Source organism: Lolium perenne, chromosome 6 (genome assembly GCF_019359855.2).
Source record: "Lolium perenne isolate Kyuss_39 chromosome 6, Kyuss_2.0, whole genome shotgun sequence".
Lineage (NCBI taxonomy): Eukaryota > Viridiplantae > Streptophyta > Magnoliopsida > Poales > Poaceae > Lolium > Lolium perenne.
In genome coordinates, this window is record NC_067249.2 from 147757921 (window position 1) to 147785608 (window position 27688).

At 41.0% G+C, this 27688-nt stretch overlaps 1 long non-coding RNA gene across 1 annotated transcript; it reads left to right on the top strand.

Annotated features, from left to right (window-relative positions):
* Positions 1-6235: 6235 nt before the first annotated feature.
* LOC127307262 (uncharacterized) lies at positions 6236-11032 on the top strand. Its single transcript, XR_007855359.2, has 2 exons — positions 6236-6893; positions 6969-11032. It is a non-coding gene; the product is annotated as an uncharacterized lncRNA (long non-coding RNA).
* The last annotated feature ends 16656 nt before the right edge of the window (positions 11033-27688 follow it).

Sequence of the window (27688 nt, forward strand, 5' to 3'; positions counted from 1 at the left end):
AGGCTAGAGATGAAGCAGGTTTCACATGTCATCCGGGGTCGAGGAGTGAATAATGTTTTACTCGGATTTGCCATAAAATATTATTCATTCCTCGATCCTAAATGACATTAAAATGAAACTACAAATATAAATGTTTAGTTTGTCTAAAAAAGCTCCTATCGAGGCCACCGGTTTGGGGGTGCCGGTGTGGAAATAGCACCCCAAATAGAGGATGCAATGCCGGCGCCCTCCATACGACAGTGTCGGCGTCCCTGCCGGTGACTATTTGGGGCGCGCCGGTGGAGATGCTCTTACATCCTCGAATATTGGAGTGCATGTGTATTCCGTGTGCTCTCTTCTACTCCAGGTGGTAAGGAGATGTGAGGGTAGAAGATAATTTCAATCTGTGATATTTCTTGAGTTTAGTCTTGTTCTAGTGTGCTAAAAGATAACATATTTTATTTGTGATATAAGTCTTGTTCAAACTGTCAAAAAAGATTGTATTTTTATCCATCTGTGCATAACCTGTGTTGGATACGCTTGTGCGCAAAACCTGTCATCCAAACGAGCTGTTTTGGGTGGAAGGAAATTTATTACAAGGGGATTAGATGAGACTAGAGTGTTTTTGGTGAATAGATGTTTTCACCAAAAAACCTTGGAAAAACACCCAGCAAAACACTATAGAAAACTTGCACCGAACAAGGCCTCAGGAGAGAAGACATGTAACGTTAACGCCTGAGCTGCTCTACGCCTGCATCTGTGGCTGTAGCCACGCTGGATTCTACATGACCAACAATTTCTGTCGTGTATCAGTAGTTATATGTCCTTTGGTCGATTTTGGATATGCTAAATGGTCTGCAAGTCTGTTGTTGATTGACTGCATACAATGTTTTGCTTAGGCGTGGCTCCAAATAATCTAGAAACAAATGTCTGCATTCTTTAGGTGTGCTGCTTGTGAAACTGAAATCCAGTCAAACAGGTATGAACAGCTTGAAGACATATGTAAACATTTTATGTGGCTTATCCTTAATACTCCCACGAAGGTTGTCTGAGATTTATCAAAATTTAAATGTATCGGACAACCTTCATGGGCCGGAGTGATGAGGACATCCCATCTCTTGATACAACCGCTGTACCTACAGCCACACAAATACAAGGACCAATCACTCGAGCTCGTGCCAAACAACTTAACTATCAGGTACTTTCGTTTCTTGGAACTATTCCTCACATACATGAGAATATGATGCTGCCTAAATCAGATATGTTTGTTACTCTTAGGAATGATGGACCAAGCATGGATGAGGAGGACAAGCATTGGAGCATGATCACGCATGGAGGAGATGGCAGCAAGCGTGTGAGGATTGAAGATGACGCCGCAAGTGGAGATTTCAGAACTTTGAAGCCACCATAAGAAGAGATGAAGACATGGACGAAATATAGAGTTTCCCACTTCATAATTTCGTCCATAGCATGTTATGGTGCTGCGTCACCTTTAGTTTTGGGCCAGGCCCATGTCATTTTCGCAGGAATTAAGTCAGCCACTTTTTAGAGTCCGTATTGAAGGGGAAAAGGCCTTTTAGGGTTTGGTTCGACCACCATACGTATGGTTGGCCGAAACCCCACCTTTTTCCTCCTTTAAATACCCCCATAGCCGTCACGTTTAGACGGGGATTTTGATTAGATTAAAAGTTAGCCAATTGCTGCAACTTCGTGTACTTCTTTTGAGGCCAACGCCCAGAACAAGACCGACTATTCGGAATCCCACCTTTTCAATAAAGCTTTCATCTATATCCGCAATATTCTGATTGCAATATTAGTTCTTACTTGTTCTCGATTTCAGGTAGGAATTAAGACCCTCGCTGGTCAGGCTGATCGTGCTTCCGCAAGATTAGTAACTCCCGGAGATTGTCCTAGCGATTGCATTGGCGCACGAGCTTTGCACGTGTAGTCGGATCGTCAAGCACGAACTCCACCAACAAATCGATTTATCCCCATCTCATCGAAAGATCGGACACCTTTGCCCTATCACGGAGGGAGTAGTAGCATTTAGCTAGCTGTAGCCCCTGTGTATTCCAGTGAAGGGTACCCAGGTTCAGCGAGACATTCTCCTTTCTCCTGCAGCTGCTACCAGCGTTGTACATTGTCATCCTCATGCGGTGCAAGTCGTCAATCGTCATTGTCCACATGCGCTAGCATGTCCCCTGTTCTCTTGCCTGAAGTGGTGTAGTGTCGTGTCGCATTGACCTCGCCAAGCCGGCATTGCCATCCTATAAGTTGGCACAAGCCACAGTGGTATTTGTTTTACTTATATCACACGCCATTTTTTTAAAGGTGTTTAATGTTGTATTTGTGCAATAGGAGACTCCAACAACGATGTCATTATGGGTCTGTTTGGATTACAGCCGCAGCTCGCCCAACCAATTTTTTGGTCGGTGACTAGTACCTCCGGTTCCGTTTGGATTAGAGCCAGAGAATCAGAACCACGTCAATATTTTGGTTGCCCCATTCTGTTTCCCTGCCCGCGCGTTGGCGAGACGCCGGCGGCAGAATCCTTCGCCAAATATTTGGCATGCCAATTTTGGCGGGGCTGACTGGGGCGTGATCCAAACAGCCCCTATATACACTCTACATGCTGCGCGGAGGGACGGAAAGAGGGCCGAGAGGGGATGCTCGATCTGTTCTCGGTGGCCGGAGAGGATGCGGGAGGGGGGAGATCAGGCGGGCGGCGCCATGGTCACAAGAGCAGCCCGGTAGTTATTTTTTAATCCCTCACATATGATTGGCAAGTTGTCACAGCTAATTCCAAGCAACTACAATCAAGAACAAAGCCCATAGTGGCGTTAAGAATACAAAATGAAGCTCATAGTCTCTCCATGGTACACGGTGTGTCATCTTGTGGACGTTCGTCTTCATGCCTCACTTGGTTCTACATGGAGGCACATTGTTGGTTGGTGCATATGCATGTGTACTTGATAGGATCGCCGGTGCCGTAGCAAATTCCCCGGTCGTATCCGTGATTCTCGCACCAGGTGATGCACACGTCAAAGTGGTTAGGACAAAGGTCTGGGTGCTCCGGCTGAGGGAAAATGCCACATTTCTTCTGTAATGTTCCTGTTCAATCAAAATATGCCAAGCGTTTCTGCTAATTAGTATACAGTATATAAACTAAATTTTAATTGCTATACCTATATATACTTTTTTCTTGATAAACGGGTAAAGATACATCATTCAGGAGTAGTTCCACAAAAATCACCTCTTTTTGGATTCTAGATTACAGCTAACCACAAAATGAAGATAAAGCTGTTCCTTCAAAAAAAAAAAAAATTGAAGAAGCTAGTTGCTTACGTGCTCCACTCATGACAGGAACCATGAATGGCGTCTATGTAAACCTATCCTTGTGCTGCGGCAGATGGACCGTGTTTGACGTTTTTACTGACATGTACTGTCTACTGATATAAAAGTGCACTTTGTGAAATTAATCCTTACCAACATCTAAAGCATAATTTTAAATTCGCCATAAGTAAAAAAAAAATGCAGTCATAGGATGACACATGTACATCTGATTGTTATCTAACTCATCAGAAGTCAATCTTGTATCAATACCAAAGCAACATGTTGTTTCCCCGCCCATGGTTGCTCAATACAAATGAAAAAAACAGATTATGGAAAACCCAAATGGGCTTCTTTTGGGATTTTTTACTGTTCGAACAAAGAAGATACGATTCTAGAAACATTGCGTATAGCAAAAATTAAAAGGCTTTGATACAGTTTGAAAATAAATTTAAAACCCTGGATGCGCGTCCACAAGCTTTGATATTATATGTACCTAGTACACATCAAGAAATGTGGCAGCCCTGGTTTTGATGCTCGATCTTTTTGCCCAATTCATGAAGACGTACCTTTACAGCAGAAGAGAAGTGACAATATCAAGACGAGGGCCGCCACCGTCCGTCTTGATGTTGCCTTGCAAGTCATGACTGAAACTTGGGATGGATTGACGATTAGGCTGGGGCGTGCGAATGTGTTGCTGTTTGATGAAATGGTAATTGTTTGCACGGTGCCAACGATATTATAGGCGAGATGGAGAGCCTGGAGAAAGTCACTCAATTCGTTTTAACTTTTCTTACGCACGCCAAAAGAGCGGCCAGGTCAGGACACCAGCTCCAGCCAGGTGTTAGTTTTGCCAGCCAACCGCTGCCGATTTTATTACAGCTAATGCCAGTAATGTCTCCGGACTATCGCCCCGTTAATGCCAGAATAAAATAGCAGCTGTAACAATTGTACAGTACCTCATAAATTGAGAACATTAGAAGTTTACAGTTGGCGGCCTTCTCTCATTATTGCTTCCTCTGTCCGAATTTCATTCGTCAAAGTCAAACTTTCTAAACTTTAACTAAACATATGACGTATCTTCTATCTCTAAATAGGAAGCCTCCAGTACCTCATTTTGCTACATTCTCATGCCTCCACGTCACCTTTTATTTTACCCAGACGTCGTGTACAGGTTCGAGCCTTCAGTTTTCGTTCGCGCCTCGAGAGCAAAACAACCACGCTGCCCATTACTTGAGTCCACATACATTCCATAACTATGGCCTCCTTAATGCTCATCCGGTGGATGGAAACAAGCCCATCATTATTTTTCATCTTCATTCTCATCTGCAGCTGATAGGGTGTGTCAGCCATACAATGATACAATTTGCCTTATGTCGATTCTACTCCAATATCGCAGGCACGTCAGGTTTGAAGTGACAGATGTAATCATTTTCACCTTTGTAGGGTTCTTTTGATATAAATGTGTAACCTTCGTACATAATTGGAGGAAGATGAAAAATTATGCTACACATGGTTGTCTAACTAACAGGGCAAACATTCAAAAAGAAGGACGGTAGAAAACAAACCCATTTACCTAGGTTCTTTTTTTTGGTCGTTTATTATGTCACATGGTTCCTATAATTTCCTTTAAGATTACTTTTATAATAGGTTTACTCTTTTTTAATGATGTGTCCTTTAAGATTAGATTTTGAATGACCATTGTCCCATTTCTTCTTTTTAAACAGAAGGTTCGAAAGCCCGGCTTTGAATTAACAAAGCCATCAACCGGCCAGGAGTTACAACAGGACACCACACCACACACGCACACCACTGCAGGAAAGATACACGGGTACATACAGAACGAATTACAACACTGCACTACGAGCGAGGACAAGCTTGCAGGAGTGCAGACCGCCGCTGTTCGACACCAAGGACACCGACCGGAGGCACGGCGAGGCACTGCCCGGAGCAGAATTGTAGTCTTGATTCCGAGGAGAACAGCCAGGACTCCGAGCACCAGAAGCACCAACCTGTTCTCATGCCGAAGAGGGCCCCTGCCCACTCGCCTGGTTCGAAGGCGTCGGACCATCGGACATGAGAGAGGCTCACCCTAGAGCCGCAGAGGTGTTGGGCTCCGGACCCGACGCCACCCTGGAGAAGACTACCTTGACAAGGATCACACCATACCGGCCGCACTGCCGAGCACTTGGACATCCACCAACGACGAGAAATCCGCCAGGAGCACCTGCAGAGGACGGGGCAGACTGCCGTCGACGCACGCATACGGGCTAGAGATCACCGCAGCTGCACAGGACCGACATTGCCCAAAGCTGCAACCTTCAGCTCTGCCAACCTACCGAAACCTCCCCAGGCGGCGCCTCCAAGAAGGTCACGGCGCAACAGCGCGTCGCCGCCGCCCAATCAACAAGATTTGGACTTTCTGCTATGTCGTGTTGTTTACCAGATATTTCTACACTCAAAGAGCGTTTGCCAATTCACTCTGGAAGGTACGGAATCTCAGTTTTTCTCATTTGCTTGATCATATGGATTCTGATATTATTTTTCAACTATAATATCCAGTTGTTAAAATATGCTCAGTTATTCCCTCTTTTGCCATGAACCACTGTATGTCTTATCCGCATAACTACTATACTATTCTGGAACAAGCTCGATTTTTCACAGAATTTTGAGACCATTTGAGAATTAACCTGGGGCTGACACGTATGTGCTTTGGATTGTAAGTTTTTTCTATGTTTTCTCTGTGTAGAGTTTCGGTGTCCTCTTATAATTTAGGGTGGCTAAAGGTTCACACATTATCGGGCACTTTTATTTGTTTCCTTTCAGAATCTTCTGTGTGCTTCTAGCGATGGATTGGCTTGGGATTTTGGGCCGGTCAAAGCGGCGCTGCTTCGTTTTCGTCCCCTCTGGATCTTTCTATCTTTTTTTCTCTGTTCTTTCTTTATCTCTCAGTCCTGTCCCTCCCCTACCGGAGCTCCTCCCGAGCTCGCTCATGCGGTCCTGCCTCGGACAAACTGCTAGCTGTTGGTGAGGAGAGAAGCAGGGGACGAGCGGCATCGACGAGGATGCAGCGACGGTGGAAGGAGAGCTGCACGCGGGGGGCATCTCCAGGAGCTCCACCTCATGGTTCTCCAGAAATTTTGGAGTCAGTGCCATATGCTTCCCCTTCCTCGCCTCCCCTTCATCTTCTTCTCACTTTGAAATTCCCCCTATTTTTCCGATTCTTTCCTGGTACTCCTTCCTGGCGCGGTAAATTCGGCTACTAAGACGCACCGTCCGGTGGCGTGCTTACTTTGACGTTCATGGCGTCATTGGCGACTCGGAAGTTCGCAGCAGGAGCAGGGTGAAAATATGCGATTTGATCTACTTCCGTCCCTCTCCTTAGTTTAATTTCTCTCACGTGCGGATGCCTTCTATCCCTATGAACGCGGCATGTCGGGTACACCGGTGTTCTGCGTGATTGAGATGCGGCATGGGTGGGTTGGCGATCGGGGCGTGGGGTGCTCCGGGAGCAACGCCTGCGTCGTGGATCGTCCCTACACTGAGAGGAACCAGGCGCACGCTCGATCCTATTTGTTGTCCAGGTGAGGTCGTTTCCCCTTTCTCCGCCCTCCTCTATTTTTTCTCTTCTTAATTTGTTGCTTCCTGTTCTCTTTTAGGAATTGACGAGGTGGAGGAGCAGACCACTCTATGGGCAACGACATGCTTCATTGCGAGGATGCAAAATAGATTTGACTACGATTCATTGTAAAACAGATCCAATTCAGAGCTGATTTCAAATTGGTCTTGGGCAGCTCAGTAAAAGCCAACATCAGAGAAAGATTATAACAGTGAATCTTCTCAAAATTCTTATACCATGCTGCACAATATCTTTTGGTAGTCTATTTCACACGAACATGGATGATAACGACGGTTGTTCATCTGCCATTCTTAAATAAATTTATGCTTGGAGCAGATAGGAGGCGATTCATCTGAAGTCGTGTATGTACTTCATGTCTTGGTGTAATGGGGGAGGCGTTGGTGCTCTGCAGTTTTTGTTTCAGGTTGGTTGTACCTCCTTGAATACATCTAGGCAACATGAGACCCTGGGATTTGTTTCAGCTCGATGGTTATGTCTGATAAGAACTTTAGCAGGATATTTCTTATGCTGTTATGCTAACGCTTCTGTCATAAAATAGCAACATGAGGCGCTGGGATTTTCAGACATGCATCCCTGTAGGTCCCCTTCCATGTATATTGACCTGTTTTGTTTCCTTCCAGGGTTATTGATATGTTTTTGTGGGTACTAAAATGATGTATTTAGTGGCAAGGACCAATAGTTCTAGAAATGACTCCTACGATATTTTTATCGTGTTTACAAGCAGCTCGACATATGTGTTATTCTGCGGAGTATATGTTCTCTTTCATGGTAATCCACATTAAGATAAACTTCATCACATATTGACCTTGGTATGAGATTTACGTGTTCTCTATGTCGATACAACAACGTATGATATTTAAATAACGTTTGATTCACTATATTGTTCTTCATATTAAATTATATTCTTTTGACACAACAAACAATTTTCATATTCACATCAGGACCATGCATTTATTTCCATTTGACAACTGACTTAAGAAGAATTGAACAAAATGTTGTTCGTCTGAGTTACTTGCCGTTAGTACTAAGTCTGAACACAGCTCAAAAGCCTAACTTTTGACGTACTGTTGTTTCTGCAGCAAATTTTCTCAAAAAGCTTCATGTTTCTTTATTAATGTCAAGTGTCTAAATCTGCAAGAGGGATATTCCGTGTTTTTTTTTCAAGTCCATGATTGGTTATAATCCACTACTTTTCCATATACTCAAAATGGTAATTGTGAAGGAAACTACAGCCTTTGTCAGTCAAACGTCCACATCATTTCGCTTCCATTATGCTTTTCAAGCAGTTAATTATAGTGTCGTGTAATTGAGCAATGACAAGTCTAAGTTGCACAGGTTAGGAAAGTCTTGTAGCACGCAATCCAACTATGCTTGCTCGAAGGCTAATCAGCCTGAAGTTCTGTGTAAAATAGTACAAAGTTATTTAAGCAAACAACTATGACTCTCATAGGTAGATATATGCACCGTTCATCCATTTGTAAAGCACCTCTTGCTTTACCAACCATATTCCTGCAAATATGCTACTGTATATCAATTGCAATCTACAGTTCCAGGTAAGTTCAATTGCATGCCAATGATTCTGATATATCTATGCTGTACATCCAGCTAATAAATAATGATTTATGTCTTTTTCATCTTCAGGATACAGCTGGAGCTATGTCAAGGGAAGACCACGATCAGTTTTATTTACTTCATTTTGTTCCCTTTGAAATGAATGTTACTCCGCTCTTCTGTCATGAGTTAAAGGTTTGCATATTCTCAATGCATATTTTTATTATTATATTAGTGTTCAAGCCATCGATACAGTGTCGTGAGTTAAAGGTTTGCATATTCTCAATGCATATTTCTTTATTTTATTAGTGTTCAAGCCATCGATACAACTCTAATTTCTCCTGTGAAGGTACCATTGGCAGAGAGTTTTGTTGCTAAGATAACCATGTTGATTTCAGTACCACATGTTTCTTGGAACATCTAGAATAGATTATCAAGTGATTTTCTGTCAATATTCATTTAATTCATTCTTGGCAAACATGGTATTTTTTATCGCTTCTATGAAAATACTCCAGCCGCACTTACCATTATTCTATTTTGCCACACACATCAGACAAGGTATTTGATTTGTAGTTGTCAAGCCAAGGCAATGATGACACACTATACCATATTCTTGGTTTCATGGATAGTAAGGTCAACAAGAAAAATAATGTGGGCACCCAAATTGAGTGTCATCATGGAACCCTAGATGTTGCATTGAGCTACTACATAGCACATTGTCGCATTGGTGGGCACCAAATTCTCACATGGTAGATTCTAGATTACTTTGTGGTATATGTTCTACAGATTTCCTAGCTTTTACTTCCATAAACATTAGATGCGTATATATATTTTAAGTACTGTGAGGGAGATAAATTAATCATATTGTGAGATTTCCTAGCACGTTGGACCAATTTTCCGCTCTCATAGGAGAAATTAGTCATATTGGGAGGGAGAAACTAATCATATTTGTTGGCACCTTGGTTTAGACATATATACTATTAACAACAAAGTTATCTGGTCTATTGTGTGCCCATCAATATTTGTTAGTTTTGACCTGCGAGTAGGACATATTTTGTGAGATGCCAAATACGTGATAAGATTTTCTGTTATTTGAGATGGATGATGAGTTAGTCCCTATAAACTGGGTTCATTTATTTTGCTGCTGGCATGCATGGTCATTGTTCTTTTGTGATGTGCTTTGTCTCCTATACTGACATTCTTTTCTACAGTATGCTAAATAACTATTTTGTTCAATTTCATTGCCACACATGGGTATAATTATAATCAACTTATTTCCCAAGGTATATACACAATCTCCCAAATTTTAGCAATGCGTAAAAGCTCCATTTCAGAATAAGAGTTGAAATGGTTTGCACGTTCAATAGTTTCAGAAGCTGAAATGGGATGTCTAAAACATAGTATTTGGGACAACCTTTTGCTCCATTTGGTAGGATATACAAAAAGGTTACAAAGAGGGATATTGAGAGCTATTTCCTTCATATGCTCTGAATATTTCCTTCCATCCCTAGTTGAATGGATCGCCAATATCTTTCTGTAATTTTCTTCCTTCTTCTTAGACACTCTTTTCCACCTTGATCTCTTAAGCCTTGGTTAAGGCTAGCTGTAACTTGTAAATATTCGTTATATATAAAAAAATTACACCGTAGGGACTTTTCCCTACGGTACAGGTGTCAAAAAAAAATATTTCCTTCCATGAATAAACCTGCAAGATTATGATGTTCTCGCTATTTTTCTTTGCCACTGAATCTATCATAATTTACACACTGCAATAATTCATGTTGAACACGCTCATTTCAGCTGAATGTCCGTTGTCTATGCCTCTTACCTATTGTAAGCCAAGATTATTTCATGAAGTGTTAGATTATTTAGTTTGTCAATGCATAGATGTTTAGCATTTATAAGATTCTCTTTATTTAAATTAATCATGGAAATGGTCATCCTTAATGAGATATGTCTGCTGAGAGCTGCTTTTCACTAATCTTTTTTTCCTTTTCTTAGATCAGTTACACCTTAATCATCTTAATTTCTTCGCCGTTTTCACAATTTAGAGCCAATAACAGAAATGATAGATATATCAAATGTTAACATATCACAATTTCCAGTCATTTCAATGATGGTATGCGTACTGGTAGGCTTTCCAGGTTGATGGAGGAGGTGCCCTACATGGCTGAAGATGATATAAACCATGAAGCCATATGATGGAGAACGAGAACTTCATCACTTGGAAAGATATGACGGCTTCCCTGGTGACTATGAAGCCGAGCCTTCAATGGAGAGGTAGCCATTCCATCCCTAGACAACTACACCAAAGGCCATTGTCCTCTCATCCAACGACAAGGACAATGAATAAAAGCATTGATGTCTATCATGTTCTGTTAATGTCCGCTTGGCTTTAGTTGCCGGATGTGTGTCGTGTTCTGAATTTGGCAGAAACCATGCTATTCTATGTTTTGTTGTGTCCAGTAAATTGGTGAACTTTGAGATGAGATATGTGAGAACATAAATATTATTTACTTGGCCTTTCTCCTATATGGAATAGCCTCTCCACTTCTATGAACATCCACTCATCGGCACACCCTCATATGTATCTATAGGATTGCTTAATAATAGTACCTCTATCGTACCAACTAAAGAGCCCCATCGGCCATCTAGAAAAGATCGGATACCCATATGGTGCAAAGCAAAACAATTAAACAAAAAACAATTTATGTTGTTTACCTTGCAACCAGCAACCTACCAGCGCGGCGTGCCGCCGCGCCATTGCTTGCTAGTGTACTATATGATGTAACATGGATTTTTTTTTCCGTAGGTCATTAGCAAGGCGTCTCATGTTTATTTATATATAGGTACAGTTGTAGTATTATGGCATATCTATTGTCTTTTCCATAAGACACATGTATTTTGCTTATTTTATAGTGCATGTGTTTTACTTCGAATGGACCCTTTACTTCTTCTGTTATATTTACTTTCGTTGTAAGCATATATACCGTGTCTACCAGATGTAGAATAAAAAAAAGTTGGACTCTTCACATCTCGAATGATTACCAGTCTAGCATATATTTGCCTATTTTATTATAATCCTACAAACTTAAAGAGTAATGTATACATGACATTTGGGAATCATATATTAGCTTGAACTTATTATCAAACTTAGCTTTTCCAAATCCATTTTTTACAATACACCACTATTGTTTGTCATTTGTGTCAGCTCGATGGTTAATATACATTTTGTGTTGCATAGATTTCGCAGCAACGCGCGGGGTATCATCTAGTACGAAAAGATATCAACATCTATAATATAAAATAAATATTATTTAAATTATTATAGAATCAATTTTGTATTATACATATTTGTGTTATATATGTTCATACTTTTATCTATATGATTAGTCAATATTTATGATATTTAAAGTTGACCAAACCTAGAATGCAGGGTAATTATCATCCTACAGAGAGCCCTTTATTTTTTTAAATTAGAACTTTATTTCAAGGTTTAAAAATATCCCGGGAAAATAAGTTAATGTAGGGCAACACTATGTACACTACAGGTGTGCAAATGCTTAATGTGAAACATCTTCTATTTTGGGATTAGCAAAAAAGACAAATTGAATGTATTCTAGAAGGTTCGATTTGACACTATTCACGACCAAGATCTGTGGGGGCTAAAATAAAATGTATTTTGTATTAAAAGTTTACACATGGTTAGAATAAATCATTAACTACACCCTAGTATCTCTCTTGATTTATTTTTGAAACTTTAATTTTTATTTTTGTGATTTTTTGAAAACTAGCTACCTCGAGTATGTCCTCCATATAGCTACACTTCCTTTTAAACTACACTCCCTTTTGAGCAGCTATAGTTTCTATGGGCGCGTTTGGTAGTATGCACCAATTGGGACAGTGCCAGAAATCCTCCGGAGGATATTTTTCTCCCAGCCTCCTTGTTGACAACGTGACACGTGTTTAACTTCTGCGAAAATTCTAGATTTGCTTCGACGTAGCAAAAAAAGGCCCGCTTTTGCTTCATTGAAGCAAAAGAATCGTCCTCACCGCAGAACTTGTAGCAACAAGTTTGTACTAAGTACCAAAACAACATAATATTTGCAACAAAATGTTTATACTATTGTAGCATCGTGAACTACTTACTGATAGTAGCATCCCAACTCCAGCTGACAACACCAACACTTTCTTCTTGTAGCACCACTACGTACTGATGGTAGCATCGTCGGTGACCGTTTGCAGCACCGCCGTTGACCGTTTGCAGCATCACCCGACATCGTTGGAAGCATCTCCCGTCGCTGGTGGGAAAAATTGCCACCGCTAGTTCGTAGAAACCCTCGTAGCTGTTGGAGCCATGCCTGGCGCCGTTGGCAGCACCCACCATAGCCAATGGCAGCAGCCATCAAACTAGCACTCGTAAATGGCGTCCCTCTCGCAACAGCACTGCACCCAATTAAGCCACGCTTCTTCCTCTGCCCCTGATACGTCTCCAACGTATCGATAATTTCTTATGTTCCATGCTTGTTTTATGACAATACCTACATGTTTTATACACACTTTATGTCATATTTATGCATTTTCCGGCACTAACCTATTAACAAGATGCCGAAGAGCCAGTTGCTGTTTTCTGCTGTTTTTGGTTTCATAAATCCTAGTAAGGAAATATTCTCGGAATTGGACGAAATCAACGCCCAGGATCTTATTTTTCCACGAAGCTTCCAGAAGTCCGAAAGAGATACGAAGTGGGGCGACGAGGCGACGCCACGCTAGGGCGGCGCGGCCCAGGCCCTGGCCGCGCGGCCCTACTGTGTGGGTCCTCGCGTCGCCCCTAAACCTACCTCTTCGCCTATAAGAAGCCTTCGTCGATAATAGTTCCAGTACCGAGAGCCACGATACGGAAAACCTTCTAGAGACGCCGCCGCCGCCAATCCCATCTCGGGGGATTTAGGAGATCGCTTCCGGTACCCTGCCGGAGAGGGGAATCATCTCCGGGGGGACTCTTCACCGCCATGGTCGCCTCCGGAGTGATGTGTGAGTAGTTCACCCCTGGACTATGGGTCCATAGCAGTAGCTAGATGGTCGTCTTCTCCTAATTGTGCTATCATTGTTGGATCTTGTGAGCTGCCTAACATGATCAAGATCATCTATTTGTAATGCTACATGTTGCGTTTGTTGGGATCCGATGAATAATGAATGCTATGTTATGTTGATTATCAATCTATCATCTATGTGTTGTTTATGATCTTGCATGCTCTCCGTTATTAGTAGAGGCTCTGGCCAAGTCGTTACTTGTAACTCCAAGAGGGAGTATTTATGCTCGATAGTGGGTTCATGCCTCCATTAAATCTGGGATAGTGACAGAAAGTTCTAAGGTTGTGGATGTGCTGTTGCCACTAGGGATAAAACATCAATGCTATGTCTAAGGATGTATTTGTTGATTACATTACGCACCATACTTAATGCAATTGTCTGTTGTTTGCAACTTAATACTGGAGGGGGTTCGGATGATAACCTGAAGGTGGACTTTTTAGGCATAGATGCATGCTGGATAGCGGTCTATGTACTTTGTCGTAATGCCCAATTAAATCTCACACTACTCATCATAACATGTATGTGCATTGTCATGCTATCTTTTTTGCTCAATTGCCCAACTGTAATTTGTTCACCCAACATGCTATTTATCTTATGGGAGAGACACCACTAGTGAACTGTGGACCCCGGTCCATTCTTTACATCGAATACAATCTACTGCAATACTCGTTCTACTGTTTTCTGCAAACATCATCATCCACACTATACATCTAATCCTTTGTTACAGCAAGCCGGTGAGATTGACAACCTCACTGTTACGTTGGGGCAAAGTACTTTGGTTGTGTTGTGCAGGTTCCATGTTGGCGCCGGAATCCCTGGTGTTGCGCCGCACTACACTCTGCCGCCATCAACCTTCAACGTGCTTCTTGGCTCCTACTGGTTCGATAAACCTTGGTTTCTTACTGAGGGAAAACTTGCCATTGTACGCATCACACCTTCCTCTTGGGATTCCCAACGGACGCGTGTTGTACGCGTATCAAGCTCTTTTTCTGGCACCGTTGCCGGGGAACGTGAAGGAAAATTACACCACGGAGATTTCTAACTCCCACGTCAACTGCACGCCAGCAAATCTTTTTCTGGCGCCGTTGCCGGGGAGATCAAGACACGCTGCAAGGGGAGTCTCCACTTCCAATCTCTTTACTTTGTTTTTTGTCTTGCTTTATTTTATTTACTACTTTGTTTGCTGCATTATATCAAAACACAAAAAAAAATAGTTACTTGCATTTACTTTACTTATTTCATCATGTTTCCTCCTAAGTTTATTCTTAAAGACGTACCGGTAGGCCGAGGGTCTATCCTTGGGAAAGATAATATAGAAGATTTTTTTACTCATATTAGTACGGTTGAAGATTTTGAAGATAGACACTTGGTAGAACTTGCCCCTACTTATGAAATTGCTATTGCTTCTTTAGTACACGCGTTAGAAGCTAGATTTGTTAATCTCAATCCAGTGATTCAACATATGTTTCTTACACTCAGTGATATGGAAGAAGGAGAAAAGAAAGATTTTGTATTAGAAACCCTTCTTAAAGAATTTGGTGATATAGCAAGAGAAGCTAGAAAAGTCTTTACTAAATATAATATTCTTGGCTCTTATACCAACTTTGCTAGTATCCTTGAAAAGATGGAAAAAAATAGACAAAAGTACACTAATCAAGTTAATTATGAGGGGGATATTAAAACATCAATACCTTGCAAGCTCTTAGGGATGTGCGAGGCACTAGAAAATAACTATGCTTGGCTTGTACCTGAAAATTTGTTTGATGAGAATAGCAAGCCTAAGATTAATGAAAAGGGAGCCTCTGAAACTTACATAGATAAGATACAATGCATAGTTGAGAAAACTCCAAACCCCACTGTTGATGCTTCATCTCTTGATAATACTTGATACACACTTTCTGCGCCTAGCTGAAAGGCGTTAAAGAAAAGCGCTTATGGGAGACAACCCATGATTTTACTTCTGCACTTTTGTTTTATATTTGAGTCTTGGAAGTTGTTACTACTGTAGCAACCTCTCCTTATCTTAATTTTGTTGCATTGTTGTGCCAAGTAAAGTCTTTGATAGTAAGGTTCATACTAGATTTGGATTACTGCGCAGAAACAGATTTCTTGCTGTCACGAATTTGGGTTGAATTCTCTGTAGGTAACTCAGAAAATTCTGTCAATTTACTTGAGTGATCCTCAGATATGTACGCAACTTTCATTCAATTTGAGCATTTTCATCTGAGCAAGTCTGGTGCACCTTAAAAATTCGCCTTTACGGACTGTTCTGTTTTGACAGATTCTGCCTTTTATTTCGCATTGCCTGTTTTGCTATGTTTGATGGATTTCTTTATTCCATTAACTTTCAGTAGCTTTGTGCAATGTCCAGAAGTGTTAAGAATGATTATTTCACCTCTGAACATGTGAATTTTGATTATGCACTAACCCTCTAATGAGTTGTTTTGAGTTTGGTGTGGAGTAAGTTTTCAAGGATCATGAGAGGAGGATGATACAATATGATCAAGGAGAGTGAAAGCTCTAAGCTTGGGGATGCCCCGGTGGTTCATCCCTACATATTTCAAGAAGACTCAAGCATCTAAGCTTGGGGATGCCCAAGGCATCCCCTTCTTCATCGACAACATTATCAGGTTCCTCTAGTGAAACTATATTTTTATTCCATCACATCTTATGTGCTTTACTTGGAGCGTCTGTTTGTTTTGTTTTTGTTTTGTTTGAATAAAGTTGGATCCTAGCATTCATTGTGTGGGAGAGATACACGCTCCGCTGCTGCATATGGACAAATATGTCCTTAGGCTTTACTCATAATGTTCATGGCGAAGGTTAAAACTGCTTCGTTAATTGTAATATGGTTGGAAACGGGAAATGCTACATGTGGTAATTGGTAGAATGTCTTGAATAATTTGATACTTGGCAATTTTTGTGCTCATAAGGATCATGTTTAAGCTCTTGCATCATATACTTTGCACCTATTAGTGAAGAAATACATAGAGCTTGCTAAAATTTGGTTTGCATGATTGGTCTCTCTAAGGTCTAGATATTTTCTAGTAAGGGTCGAACAACAAGGAAGACGGTGTAGAGTCTTATAATGCTTGCAATATGTTCTTATGTAAGTTTTGCTGTACCGGTTCATACTTGTGTTTGTTTCAAATAACCTTGCTAGCCTAAGCCTTGTATTGAGAGGGATTACTTCTCGTGCATCCAAATCCTTGAGCCAATAACTATGCCATTTGTGTCCACTATACCTACCTACTACATGGTATTTCTCCGTCATTCCAAAGTAAATTGCTTGAGTGCTACCTTTAAATTTCTATCCTTTGTCTTTGCAATATATAGCTCATGGGACAAATAGTCTAAAAAACTATTGTGGTATTGAATATGTACTTATGTATCTTATTTCTTATTAAGTTGCTTGTTGTGCGATAACCATGTTCCTGGGGACGCCATCAACTACCCTTTGTTGAATATCATGTGAGTTGCTATGCATGTTCGTCTTGTCTGAAGTAAGGGTGATTTATCATGAGTTGAATGGTTTGAGTATGCATACTGTTAGAGAAGAACATTGGGCCGCTAACTAAAGCCATGATCCATGGTGGAAGTTTCAGTTTTGGACAACTATCCTCAATCTCTTATGAGAATATTATTTGTTGTTGAATGCTTATGCATTAAAGAGGAGGGACACGCGTACATCACGCGACCGTTGGGAACCCCAAGTGGAAGGTGTGATGCGTACAACAGTAAGTTTCCCACAGTTAGAAACCAAGGTTTATCGAACCAGTAGGAGTCAAGAAGCATGTTGAAGGTTGATGGCGGCGAAGTGTAGTGCGGCGCAACACCAGGGATTCCGGCTCCAACGTGGAACCTGCACAACACAACCAAATTACTTTGCCCCAACGTGACAGTGAGGTTGTCAATCTCACCGGTTTGCTATAACAAAGGATTAGATGTATAGTGTGGATGATGATTGTTTGCAGAAAACAGTAGAACAAGTATTGCAGTAGATTGTATTCGATTAAAAGAATGGACCGGGGTCCACAGTTCACTAGAGGCGTCTCTCCGATAAGAATAAGCATGTTGGGTGAACAAATTACAGTTGGGCAATTGACAAATAAAGAAGGCATGACCATGCACATACATGATATGATGAGTATAGTGAGATTTAATTGGGCATTACGACAAAGTACATAGACCGCTATCCAGCATGCATCTATGCCTAAAAAGTCCACCTTCAGGTTATCATCTGAACCCCTTCCGATTAAGTTGCAAACAACGAGACAAGTGCATTAAGTATGGTGCGTAATGTAATCAACAACAACAACCTTAGACATAGCATCGATGTTTTATCCCAAGTGGCAACAACACATCCACAACCTAAGAACTTTCTCACATCGTCCTGCATTTAATGGAGGCATGAACCCACTATCGAGCATAAATACTCCCTCTTGGAGTTAAGAGCAAAAACTTGGCCAGAGCCTCTACTAATAACGGAGAGCATGCAAGATCATAAACAACACATAGATAATAGATTGATAATCAACATAGCATAGTATTCTCTATTCATCGGATCCCAACATACACAACATGTAGCATTACAGATAGATGATCTTGATCATGTTAGGCAGCTCACAAGATCCAACAATGAAGCACAATTAGGAGAAGACGACCATCTAGCTACTGCTATGGACCCATAGTCCAGGGGTGAACTACTCACTCATCACTCCGGAGGCGACCATGGCGGTGAAGAGTCCTCCGGGAGATGATTCCCCTCTCCGGCAGGGTGCCGGAGGCGATCTCCTGAATCCCCCGAGATGGGATTGGCGGCGGCGGCGTCTCTGGAAGGTTTTCCGTATCGTGGCTCTCGGTACTGGGGGTTTCGCGACGAAGGCTTTAAGTAGGCGGAAGGGCAGGTCAAGAGGCGTCACGGGGGCCCCACACAACAGGGCCGCGCGGGCCCCCTGTAGGCCGCGCCGCCCTACTGTGGCGGTGCCCCGTGGCCCCACTTCGTCTCCTCTTCGGACTTCTGGAAGCTTCGTGGAAAAATAGGCCCATGGGCGTTGATTTCGTCCAATTCCGAGAATATTTCCTTACTAGGATTTCTGAAACCAAAAACAGCAGAAAACAGCAACTGGCTCTTCGGCATCTCGTTAATAGGTTAGTGCCGGAAAATGTATAAATATGACATAAAGTATGCATAAATCATGTAGGTATCATCAATAAAGTGGCATGGAACATAAGAAATTATCGATACGTTGGAGACGTACCAGCATCCCCAAGCTTAGTTCCTGCTCGTCCCGAGTAGGTAAACGATAACAAAGATAATTTCTGGAGTGACATGCAATCATAACCTTGATCATACTATTGTAAGCACATGTAATGAATGCAGCGATCCAAGACAATGGTAATGCAATGAGTAAACAAATGAATCATATAGCAAAGACTTTTCATGAATAGTACTTTCAAGACAAGCATCAATAAGTCTTGCATAAGAGTTAACTCATAAAGCAATAATTCAAAGTAAAGGCATTGAAGCAACACAAAGGAAGATTAAGTTTCAGCGGTTGCTTTCAACTTGTAACATGTATATCTCATGGATATTGTCAATGTAAAGTAATATAACAAGTGCAATATGCAAGTATGTAGGAATCAATGCACAGTTCACACAAGTGTTTGCTTCTTGAGATGGAGGGAAATAGGTGAACTGACTCAACAAAAAAGTAAAAGAAAGGCCCTTCGCAGAGGGAAGCATCGATTGCTATATTTGTGCTAGAGCTTTGATTTTGAAAACGAGAAACAATTTTGTCAACGGTAGTAATAAAGCATATGCATCATGTAAATTATATCCTACAAGTTGCAAGCCTCATGCATAGTATACTAATAGTGCCCGCACCTTGTCCTAATTAGCTCGGATTACCTGGATTATCACCGCAATACATATGTTTTAACCAAGTGTCACAAAGGGGTACCTCTATGCCGCCTGTACAAAGGTCTAAGGAGAAAGCTCGCATTGGATTTCTCGCTTTTGATTATTCTCAACTTAGACATCCATACCGGGACAACATAGACAACAGATAATGGACTCCTCTTTAATGCTTAAGCATTCAACAACAATTAATTTTCTCATATGAGATTGAGGATATTTGTCCAAAACTGAAACTTCCACCATGGATCATGGCTTTAGTTAGCGGCCCAATGTTCTTCTCTAACAGTATGCATGCTCAAACCATTCAACTCATGGTAAATCGCCCTTACTTCAGACAAGACGGACATGCATAGCAACTCACATGATATTCAACAAAGAGTAGTTGATGGCGTCCCCAGGAACATGGTTATCGCTCCACAAGCAACTTAATAAGAGATAAAGTGCATAAGTACATATTCAATACCACAATAGTTTTTAGGCTATTTGTCCCATGAGCTATATATTGCAAAGATAAAGGGTAGAAATTTAAAGGTAGCACTCAAGCAATTTACTTTGGAATGGCGGAGAAATACCATGTAGTAGGTAGGTATGGTGGACACAAGTGGCATAGTGTTTGGCTCAAGGATTTTGGATGCATGAGAAGTATTCCCTCTCGATACAAGGCTTAGGCTAGCAAGGTTATTTGAAACAAACACAAGTATGAAGCGGTGCAGCAAAACTCACATAAAAGACATATTGTAAACATTATAAGACTCTACACCGTCTTCCTTGTTGTTCAAACTCTTACTAGAAATTATCTAGACCTTAGAGAGACCAATTATGCAAACCAAATTTTAGCAAGCTCTATGTATTTCTTCATTAATAGGTGCAAAGTATATGATGCAAGAGCTTAAACATGAGCACAACAATTGCCAAGTATCAAATTATCCAAGACATTCTACCAATTACTACATGTAGCATTTCCCGTTTCCAACCATATAACAATTTAACGAAGAAGATTCAACCTTCGCCATGAATATTATGAGTAAAGCCTAAGGACATATTTGTCCATATGCAACAGCGGAGCGTGTCTCTCTCCCACACAATGAATGCTAGGATCCATTTTATTCAAACAAAACAAAAACAAAAACAAAAACAAACAGACGCTCCAAGCAAAGTACATAAGATGTGATGGAATAAAAATATAGTTTCACTAGAGGAACCTGATAATGTTGTCGATGAAGAAGGGGATGCCTTGGGCATCCCCAAGCTTAGACGCTTGAGTCTTCTTGAAATATGCAGGGGTGAACCACCGGGGCATCCCCAAGCTTAGAGCTTTCACTCTCCTTGATCATATTGTATCATCTCCCTCTCTTGATCCTTGAAAACTTCCTCCACACCAAACTCAAAACAACTCATTAGAGGGTTAGTGCATAATCAAAATTCACATGTTCAGAGGTGACATAATCATTCTTAACACTTCTGGACATTGCACAAAGCTACTGAAAGTTAATGGAATAGAAAAATCCATCAAGCATAGCAAAACAGGCAATGCGAAATAAAAGGCAGAATCTGTCAAAAACAGAACAGTCCGTAAAGACGAATTTCTAAGAGGCAACAAACTTGCTCAAATGAAAATGCTCAAATTGAATGAAAGTTGCGTACATATCTGAGGATCACTCACGTAAATTGGCATAATTTTCTGAGTTACCTACAGAGAATTAGGCCCAGATTCGTGACAGCAAGAAATCTGTTTCTGCGCAGTAATCCAAATCTAGTATGAACCTTACTATCAAAGACTTTACTTGGCACAACAATGCAACAAAACTAAGATAAGGAGAGGTTGCTACAGTAGTAACAACTTCCAAGACTCAAATATAAAATAAAAATGCAGTAGTAAAACCATGGGTTGTCTCCCATAAGCGCTTTTCTTTAACGCCTTTCAGCTAGGCGCAGAAAGTGTATATCAAGTGTTATCAAGAGACAAAGCATCAACATCATAATTTGTTCTAATGATAGAATCAAAAGGTAACTTCATTCTATTTCTAGGGAAGTGTTCCATACCTTTCTTGAGAGGAAATTGATATTTAATATTACCTTCCTTCATATCAATGATAGCACCAACAGTTCGAAGAAAAGGTCTTCCCAATATAATGGGACAAGATGCATTGTATTCAATATCCAAGACAATAAAATCAACGGGGACAAGGTTATTGTTAATGGTAATGCGAACATTATCAACTCTCCCCAAAGGTTCCTTTGTAGAACTATCAGCAAGATTAACATCCAAATAACAATTTTTCAATGGTGGCAAGTCAAGCATATTATAAATTTTCTTAGGCATAACGGAAATACTTGCACCAAGATCATATAAAGCATTACAATCAAAGTCATTGACCTTCATCTTAATGATGGGCTCCCAACCATCCTCTAGCTTCCTAGGAATAGAAGCTTCGCGTTCTAGTGTCTCTTCTCTAGCTTTTATGAGAGCATTTGTAATATATTTCGTGAAAGCCAAATTTATAGCACTAGCATTAGGACTCTTAGCAAGTTTTTGTAAGAACTTTATAACTTCAGAGATGTGGCAATCATCAAAATCCAAACCATTATAATCTAAAGCAATGGGATCATTGTCCCTGATACGTCTCCGACGTATCGATAATTTCTTATGTTCCATGCCACATTATTGATGATATCTACATGTTTTATGCACACTTTATGTCATATTCGTGCATTTTCTGGAACTAACCTATTAACAAGATGCCGAAGTGCCAGTTGCTGTTTTCTGCTGTTTTTGGTTTCAGAAATCCTAGTAAAGAAATATTCTCGGAATTGGACGAAATCAACGCCCAGGGTCCTATTTTGCCACGAAGCTTCCAGAAGACCGAAGAGGAGACGAAGTGGGGCCACGAGGTGGCCAAACCACAGGGCGGCGCGGCCCAAGCCCTGGCCGCGCCGACCTAGGGTGTGGGCCCCTCGTGACGCCCCTTGACCTGCCCTTCCGCCTACAAATAGCCTTCGTCGCGAAACCCCCAGTACCGAGAGCCACGATACGGAAAACCTTACTGAGACGCCGCCGCCGCCAATCCCATCTTGGGGGATTCAGGAGATCGCCTCCGGCACCCTGCCGAAGAGGGGAATCATCTCCCGGAGGACTCTACGCCGCCATGGTCGCCTCCGGAGTGATGTGTGAGTAGTCTACCCCTGGACTATGGGTCCATAGCAGTAGCTAGATGGTTGTCTTCTCCCCATTGTGCTTAATTGTCGGGTCTTGTGAGCTGCCGAACATGATCAAGATCATCTATCTGTAATTCTATATGTTGCGTTTGTTGGGATCCGATGAATAGAGAATACTTGTTATGTTGATTATCAAAGTTATGTCTATGTGTTGTTTATGATCTTGCATGCTCTCCGTTACTAGTAGATGCTCTGGCCAAGTAGATGCTTGTAACTCCAAGAGGGAGTATTTATGCTTGATAGTGGGTTCATGTCTCCGTGAATCTGGGAAGTGACAGAAATCTCTAAGATTATGGATGTGCTGTTGCCACTAGGGATAAAACATTGGTGCTATGTTCGAGGATGTAGTCACTGATTACATTACGCGCAATACTTAATGCAATTGTCTGTTGTTAGCAACTTAATACTGGAGGGGGTTCGGATGATAACCTGAAGGTGGACTTTTTAGGCATAGATGCATGCTGGATAGCGGTCTATGTACTTTGTCGTAATGCCCAATTAAATCTCACTATACTCATCATAATATGTATGTGCATGGTCATGCCCTCTTTATTTGTCAATTGCCCAACTGTAATTTGTTCACCCAACATGTTGTTTATCTTATGGGAGAGACACCTCTAGTGAACTGTGGACCCCGGTCCAATTCTCTATACTGAAATACAATCTACTGCAATACTCGTTCTACTATTTTCTGCAAACAATCATCATCCACACTATACATCTAATCCTTTGTTACAGCAAGCCGGTGAGATTGACAACCTCGCTGTTTCGTTGCGGCAAAGTACTTGGTTTGTGTTGTGCAGGTTCCACGTTGGCGCCGGAATCCCTGGTGTTTCGCCGCACTACATCTCGCCGCCATCAACCTTCAACGTGCTTCTTGACTCCTACTGGTTCGATAAACCTTGGTTTCTAACTGAGGGAAACTTACTGCTGTACGCATCACACCTTCCACTTGGGGTTCCCAACGGTCGCGTGCTGTACGCGTGTCAAGCTAAATTTCTGGCGCCGTTGCCGGGGAGATCAAGACACGCTGCAAGGGGAGTCTCCACATCCCAATCTCTTTACTTTGTTTTTGTCTTGCTTAGTTTTACTTACTACTTTGTTTGCTGCACTAAATCAAAATACAAAAAAATAATTAGTTGCTAGTTTTACTTTATTTGCTATCTTGTTTGCTATATCAAAAACACAAAAAAATTAGTTACTTGCATTTACTTTATCTAGTTTGCTTTATTTACTGTCTTGCACTCTATATTAAAAATACAAAAAAATTAGTTACTTTTGTTACCATGTCTAGCTCTGAACCTGTTACTTCTTCGCCTGAAGAGTTAGTCTTCACTTTTAAACAAGGGGATGAGGAGAGTTTTAAGGATGCTTGGTCTAGAATTTTTACTTCTTATTGTAGAACTGAACCTCAAATGACTCTAAGTTTGCTCCTTAGTAATTTTTATTTTGGTCTAATGATTCGCTATAGATATGCTTTGGATGCTTTAGTGGGAGGAGATTTCCTTCATTGCAATGGGGATCAAGCTTTTAATGCCATAAAGAAGTTGGTTGCATCACATGATTCAGCTAATAACTTTGATTCAGCCCTTATTAGCATTTATAATAGATTAAACAATCTCGAGATAAGTACATCTCGCTTGGATGACAACTATCGCTATGTTCGTAATCATCTTGAACAAGTTTTAGTGAACTCTGAACCTTCATTATGGGATCCTACTGTTAAAATTGTTATCGGTGATCAAACTCTTCGTGCCAACTGTGATATTATTTCTGAATTTTGCCTTATACCTGAGAGCATTTATAAATCTTTGAAACTTTGGGGAGTTGATGAAGGAGGAGAAGAAATAACTCTCATTGATAATTCTGTTATAATTCCTAAGGGAATAGCCGCAGGTGTGCATACAACCATTGTTGGAAGAACAATATCCATTGATTATCTCGTTATTGAATGTGTAGGGACAGGAAAAATCACACTCGGAAGATCCCTGCTGAAACTATTGGGAGCAGTCATAGATGTGGGAGAAGGCACCCTGGAATTCACCTCTACAACGGGGGGGAATCATATATTTCCTAAATCAAAGAGAAAGAAAAACAACAAGAAAGGTAAGGGTAAAGCCCAAGGTAAGGTCGATGCACCACCCTCCGATAATACTTGATACACACTTTCTGCGCCTAGCTGAAAGGCGTTAAAGAAAAGCGCTTATGGGAGACAACCCATGTTTTTACTACAGTACTTTGTTTTTATTTTGTGTCTTGGAAGTTGTTTACTACTGTAGCAACCTCTCCTTATCTTAGTTTAGTGTTTTATTGTGCCAAGTAAAGTCGTTGATAGTAAAGTTCATACTAGATTTGGATTACTGCGCAGAAACAGATTTCTTTGCTGTCACGAATCTGGGCAAAATTCTCTGTAGGTAACTCAGAAAATTATGCCAATTTACGTGAGTGATCCTCAGATATGTACGCAACTTTCATTCAATTTGAGCATTTTCATTTGAGCAAGTCTGGTGCCTTGATAAAATTCGTCAATACGAACTGTTCTGTTTTTGACAGATTCTGTCTTTTATTTCGCATTGCCTGTTTTGTTATGTTCGATGGATATTTTGATTCCATTGACTTTCAGTAGCTTAGTGCAATTTCCAGAAGTGTTAAGAATGATTATGTCACCTCTGAACATGTATATTTTGATTGTGCACTAACCCTCTAATGAGTTGTTCTAAGTTTGGTGTGGAGGAAGTTTTCAAGGATCAAGAGAGGGAGATGATACAACATGATCAAGGAGAGTGAAAGCTCTAAGCTTGGGGATGCCCCGGTGGTTCATCCCTGCATATATCAAGAAGACTCAAGCGTCTAAGCTTGGGGATGCCCAAGGCATCCCCTTCTTCATCGACAACATTATCAGGTTCCTCCCCTGAAACTATATTTTTATTCCATCACATCTTATGTGCTTTTCTTGGAGCGTCGGTTTGTTTTTGTTTTTGTTTTGTTTGAATAAAATGGATCCTAGCATTCACTTTGTGGGAGAGAGACACGCTCCGCTGTAGCATATGGACAAATATGTCCTTAGGCTCTACTCATAATATTCATGGCGAAGTTTCTTCTTCGTTAAATTGTTATATGATTGGAATTGGAAAATGATACATGTAGTAATTGCTAAAATGTCTTGGATAATGTGATACTTGGCAATTGTTGTGCTCATGTTTAAGCTGTTGCATCATATACTTTGCACATATTAATGAAGAAATACATAGAGCATGCTAAAATTTGGTTTGCATATTTGGTCTCTCTAAGGTCTAGATAATTTCTAGTATTGAGTTTGAACAACAAGGAAGACGGTGTAGAGTCTTATAATGTTTTCAATATGTCTTTTATGTGAGTTTTGCTGCACCGCTTCATCCTTGTGTTTGTTTCAAATAGCCTTGCTAGCCTAAACCTTGTATCGAGAGGGAATACTTCTCATGCATCCAAATACTTGAGCCAACCACTATGCCATTTGTGTCCACCATACCTACCTACTACATGGTATTTCTCCGCCATTCCAAAGTAAATTGCTTGAGTGCTACCTTTAAACAATTCAAAATTTATCACCTCTGATTTGTGTCAATGTTTTATAGCTCATGAGGAAGTATGTGGTGTTTATCTTTCAATCTTGTTGGGCAACTTTCACCAATGGACTAGTGGCTTCATCCGCTTATCCAATAATTTTGCAAAAAGAGCTGGCAATGGGATTCCTAGTCCCAAATTAATTAATAAAAATAGACACTCCTCCATGGTATGTGATTGATTGGACGGCACCCGAAGGATTCGGTTAGCCATGGCTTGAGAAAGCAAAGGTGGGGAGGAGTGTCATCATAATAAAACTAAAAATAAAAAGGCACTCCTTCATGGTATGAGATTGTTGGCAGGCACCCGAAGGATTCGGTTAGCCATGGTTTGTGAAAGACAGGTTGGAAGGAGTGCCACACAAAAATAAAATAAAATGGGAGCCGCTCTTTGAAGGTTTGTCTGGCAAGGGGGTTAGAGTGCCCACTACCATTCGTTGACAATAACAAACACCTCTCAAAATTTTACTTTTATTGCTCTCTATATGTTTTCAAAATCAAAGCTCTAGCACAAATATAGCAATCGATGCTTTTCCTCTTTGAAGGACCTTTCTTTTACTTTTATGTTGAGTCAGTTCACCTATTTCTCTCCACCTCAAGAAGCAAACACTTGTGTGAACTGTGCATTGATTCCTACATACTTGCATATTGCACTTATTATATTACTCTATGTTGACAATATCCATGAGATACACATGTTACAAGTTGAAAGCAACCGCTGAAACTTAATCTTCCTATGTGTTGCTTCAATGCCTTTACTATGAATTATTGCTTTATGAGTTAACTCTTATGCAAGACTTATTGATGCTTGTCTTGACGTACTATTCATGAAAAGTCTTTGCTATATGATTCACTTGTTTACTCATGTCATATACATTGTTTTGATCGCTGCATTCACTACATATGCTTACAAATAGTATGATCAAGGTTATGATGGCATGTCACTCCAGAAATTATCTTTGTTTATCGTTTACCTGCTCGGGACGAGCAGGAACTAAGCTTGGGGATGCTGATACATCTCCGACGTATCGATAATTTCTTATGTTCCATGCCACATTATTGATGATATCTACATGTTTTATGCACACTTTATGTCATATTCGTGCATTTTCTGGAACTAACCTATTAACAAGATGCCGAAGTGCCAGTTGCTGTTTTCTGCTGTTTTTGGTTTCAGAAATCCTAGTAAAGAAATATTCTCGGAATTGGACGAAATCAACGCCCAGGGTCCTATTTTGCCACGAAGCTTCCAGAAGACCGAAGAGGAGACGAAGTGGGGCCACGAGGTGGCCAAACCATAGGGCGGCGCGGCCCAAGCCCTGGCCGCGCCGACCTAGGGTGTGGGCCCCTCGTGAC